Source organism: Limulus polyphemus, unplaced genomic scaffold (assembly GCF_000517525.1).
Source record: "Limulus polyphemus unplaced genomic scaffold, Limulus_polyphemus-2.1.2 Scaffold6886, whole genome shotgun sequence".
Classification (NCBI taxonomy): domain Eukaryota; kingdom Metazoa; phylum Arthropoda; class Merostomata; order Xiphosura; family Limulidae; genus Limulus; species Limulus polyphemus.
Window position 1 is genome coordinate 37,060 of NW_013672496.1, and position 5,213 is coordinate 42,272.

At 35.3% G+C, this 5,213-nt stretch overlaps 1 protein-coding gene across 1 annotated transcript in view; it reads left to right on the forward strand.

The window, feature by feature from the left end:
- Window positions 1-5,213, forward strand: part of LOC111089643 (neurogenic locus Notch protein-like) — a 31,864-nt gene that overhangs the window by 18,893 nt on the left and 7,758 nt on the right. The window lies entirely within an intron of this gene.

Below are 5,213 nucleotides of genomic sequence, written 5' to 3' on the forward strand. Positions count from 1 at the left end.
AGCCACTTGTCCTTTCTTCTGTAAGGTACTGGCGTGTTTGTACATAGTACTAGAAGACTTGTCCTTTCTTCTGTAACGTACTGGCGTGTTTGTATATAGTACTAGAAGACTTGTCCTTTCTTCTGTAACGTACTGGCGTGTTTGTATATAGTACTAGAAGACTTGTCCTTTCTTCTGTAACGTACTGGCGTGTTTGTATATAGTACAAGAAGATAGCCACTTGTCCTTTCTTCTGTAACGTACTGGCGTGTTTGTATATAGTACTAGAAGACTTGTCCTTGCTTCTGCAACGTACTAGTGTGTTTGTATATAGTACTAGAAGACTTGTCCTTTCTTCTGTAACGTACTGGCGTGTTTGTATATAGTACTAGAAGACTTGTCCTTGCTTCTGCAACGTACTAGTGTGTTTGTATATAGTACTAGAAGACTTGTTCTTTCTTCTGCAACGTACTGGCATGTTTGTATATAGTACTAGAAGACTTGTTCTTTCTTCTGCAACGTACTGGCGTGTTTGTATATAGTACTAGAAGACTTGTTCTTTCTTCTGCAACGTACTGGCGTGTTTGTATATAGTACTAGAAGACTTCTTTCATCTGTCCTTGCTGTGTCACTGCCTCTGTAGAGTGATGTAAGTACAAATATCTATTAGAGTTTACACATCACCCGGGTTGGCTGTTGTTCGTATGAACTCTTATGTGTCTCTCTGTTTACGTAATTTCAAGAAAATCCATTCATCTGTAGGTCAGTCAATATTGCTTTCTTGTCTTTCACAAACATTGACACGTGAGTTGACGGGTCAAGTGGTAATCAAACTTATTAAATATTTTCATTCGTAACGTCAAAAAGAAATGAATCTTTACGAATATATGTTTATTTGTTTATTCCGCCAGAAATATGCTGTTCAGAATAGTTTGAGTACACAGTTTTGTTTCTACATCTTGTCAACTGGGATTAAACGGTCTAGTAAGTTTAGTGACGCTTTCTTGCAACACTTTGGTATGACGAAGGAACGTTTGATTATAAATATTATTCAGGGGGTGGAAGTGGTTATCATTGTTACATCTCAGAAGCTGTTATTGTTATATTTTAGAAGTTACCATCGTTATATCATAAAGTTATTATCTATGTTATACTTTAGAAGTTGTTATTGTTATAATTTAGAAATTATCAGTGCCATATGTTAAATTTGCTTTCAGTGTTGTATCTCGGACATTGTAATTGTTATATTTTAAGCTATCCTTGTTATATCTTAGAAATTATCAGTGCCATATGTTAAATTTGCTTTCAGTGTTATATCTCGGACATTGTAATTGTTATATTTTAAGCTATCCTTGTTATATCTTAGAAATTATCAGTGCCATATGTTAAATTTGCTTTCAGTGTTATATCTTGGACATTGTAATTGTTATATTTTAAGCTATCCTTGTTATATCTTAGAAATTATCATCTTCATTTATTGGAAGTTATTTTTATTGTTACATGTTAGAAGTTTTTAGTGATATAATTGTTGTATAGCTTTGTTATCGTAGCTGTAACTTATAGACCTTTATTAGTGACACTTTGCGATATATTGTGTGGTATGCCTTAATCCAGGCTAAAAAATAATCTTACTTTTATACGAACAAAAATTATATATGTGTGTGTTATATCTACCTGTATATTGGAAACTATTTGTTTAAACCGTCAGTAGATTTGGGTTTCTGTCACTTTACGTTCTTGCTTGTAAGAGGATCCTGGAATAAAGGGATCAAATGTCACGTGGGGACTTTTTTATGTCAATTCTTCGGCATGTTGTATGTCATTATAAGAAGTTACTCTGACATTTAACTAGATGTTACTTGTGTCAATAACCAAGTTTTCGTCTCGAAGAAGTGTAAAGTTTTTGTTTTTTTTCAAGTCTCGGCCACACTGTCTACAGTCTTGAAAAACGACATATTACACACTGTCTACAGTCTTGAAAAGGGATAAGGAGCGTCGTGTGTTTTATATTAAAGTTCGTTCGTTTGTTTTTCTCCCGTACAACACTTTTAAATCTCGTTCCCAAACGCTCACTATTATTATGTTCCGCATCATCTCTCGACATACGTCATACCTTGCTTTCAAAAACAGCGGTAATAATTACAACTTTCAACACCAGCGGAAATATAATATGTCGTTTTTCAAGACTGTAGACAGTGCGTAATATGTCGATTTTCAAAACTGTAGACAGTGCGTAATATGTCGTTTTTCAAAACTGTAGACAGTGCGTAATATGTCGTTTTTCAAGACTGTAGACGATGTGCTTATGTTGTTTTCAAGACTGTAGGCAGTGTGTATATGTTGTTTTCAAGACTGTAGACAGTGTGTATATGTCGTTTTTCAAAACTGTAGACAGTGTGTATATGTCGTTTTTCAAGACAGTAGACGGTGTGTAATATGTCGTTTTTCAAGACTGTAGACGGTGTGTAATATGTCGTTTTTCAAGACTGTAGACAGTGTGTATACGTCGTTTTTCAAGACTGTAGACAGTGTGTAATATGTCGTTTTTCAAGACTGTAGGCAGTGTGTATATGTCCAAAACATATCTCTCCTCCCTGGTGACTTGAATAATCCATCTAGTTATGAGGGCGACGGTTTCCCAGCGTAATTTTCAACAGTCTGATTGGACAGAAATCCATATGCACTACACTGCATAGGCGACTTGACCTGTATGTTTTTGTATGGAATAGTATAGTATAAATCCATTCTTCATCTGCTTGAGGTATGCGACGGTTGAACGTTGTGAAAGCAACTTGTGTACACGTTACTTGTGCCCTTTTTCCAGAAGATTATGTTATGTACACGTTTCTTGTGTCACATTTTCCAGAAGACTATGTTGTGTACTGTTGCCTGGGGTAGGTGGACAGTTTTTGCTACTGATCTTTGTGTTCGTGGAATTTCATCTGTTTCATGGATTTGCTTACTATGGCTATGGTACGACTTGTTGTAGGTCTCTTTCTGGATGGTCCTGGTGCCCCAAGTTATTTTATATATATATTTTTCAGTGCTATTAAGTTCAAGAGATATCCTTGTCTTAGAATTCTAAATCTTCGATCTAAACACATTATAATGATCTTAATATATAAATATTTTGTTTAAAAACGATCTGTTACATACCCCTCACAAAAGCGATCAATTTGTGGTGCCACCACATTACTAAAACGGTAAAAATGTAGTTCTGATACATGCCATCCACTGCGATTTTAAATTGTGGTTTTCACGTGACTTGCTGATTTGCATTTTCAATTTTTTTTAATATAAAGTATTCTACCTTCTGTAAACTTATAAATAAATAAAATATTTGTATGTAATAATTTATTGTTATTTATAACTTCAGAGCAAACGTAACCTATAAATTAAAGAAGTCAATGCTGTAAAACAAACTGACAATAGGTACGATTTGTGATAAATCTACAGTTATTAGAATTCGCTATTCGCAACATTTTCGGTCGTAATCCCAATAATATCTCTTGAGTTTTGTCCAATTTAAGATATTTAGGTATGTCTTAATGTATAAATTAATAATAATATTATACACGTTATAACCAATAATATTGATTAAACTAACTCTACAGAAAAGAGTACAAACCACACTGAAGGCTAATCTTGATGCAATTGTGGTCTGGTTTCATTTTTAGTTGTTTCATGAGATATTTATTACGGGAGTTTGTTACCCAACTGCTGAACATTCTGTACTTAAAAGACGTAAAAAAGGAGCTTTGGGCCATCTTCTTCAATCCTCCCCATGCTCTGAATATCAATTACTGTATCATTTCAATTTATGTCTCTCCTCTCTCACTTCGCCGTTCATCACATGGCGATTTTGGTAAACACGTGCTGCAAAGCTATAGGAGACATGTGAGTACAAGAATATATCATTGTTATACGAGATACGAACAGGAACTTTAATAGCTTTATTGGGGCGAAAACAATTGCCCGACTTAGCTGGAATGCTGTACGTGTGGGGAGCTGGAAATTTCCCAAAATGTTTTAAAAGGGAAGGAGAGGGGGAATTTGTGACATATTGACGGCTGTTTTTGATTTATGCTACATAATATAGTTTTTCACGCGCACGTATTTAATTTTTTCCATCCAGGATTGATCTACTTTTTTACAGTAACCGGTTTCTCGCGAGTCCCATGGGACGAGGGAAGATCTGCAAGTTGAGAAAGAAATGTTCCCATAATTCCACTTTATAAATCCTCATCTGTCAGAGAGTCACTTTTCTTTATAACGTTGTTTTTTGTCAACTGGACAATTGTTAGGCACTAGAGTCACACAAGGGGAACTGATTGTAAAGAGAGGCGGAGGGGGGGATGTGAAACGGAATGGGATAATAACAGTTACACTTGACTAACTTTGGCTGTTAATGTTTTACCTATTGTTAAAATTACATCAGATAACTTTTGCTGTTAAAACGTTCTCCTTTTAGATATTAAATTACAAGCGAACTAGACTTAGGCGTGCGAATAGAGTTTCCTGTTATAAAACTTAACATCGTGAGTCTGTAGATCAAAAGTGAGTATTTATTTTAAGAGTCTGGATTTTGTCGTGTGTTTCTCTCTGATTGTAATCTGGATTAGCCGGTTTGGGACAAGGAGAATGTTTAGTCTTGTGAGGTTAAGTTAGTTAAACAGTGAGGTTCAGAATGAATCACGTAATTCATCAGTTAACGTTCTTTAGTAGTGGTAACAATGTTTATTCGCGGCATAACGGCTCATAGTATGACTCTTGAGTTTTTTTTGTTTTTTTTTATAAGTACAACATTTTAGCTCATATCGGTCATCTCTTGACCGATATAATTATAGTTTTGGACTCAGAAAGTCAAACCCTTTCGATTGATATATCTAGCCACGCCCAAGGTCTCGTAGATTAATATATTCTAATCCTGCCTAAAATAATTTCAATTTGAGGGTGGGCTGGTAGAGATTCTGATGAGTAATAATATTAAATCAGGTGTGTGCGCGCGCCCCACGCTTGACATTGCTGGCGCAAAAAAATATAGCTGGTAAAAAAGGTCTTATTGATTAATTTACTCTAACCCTGTCTAAAAGAATTTTAAGTGCCGCGGCTATTAAGGATTCCCTCTTGTTTAAGATGACATAATACTTTCTCCGTTGTTTTTTTGGGGGGGGGGATGAAAGGAGGAAACATTTTGTTGGAGTTACTGAGTGAAATCAGCCGTCCAAGTTTTG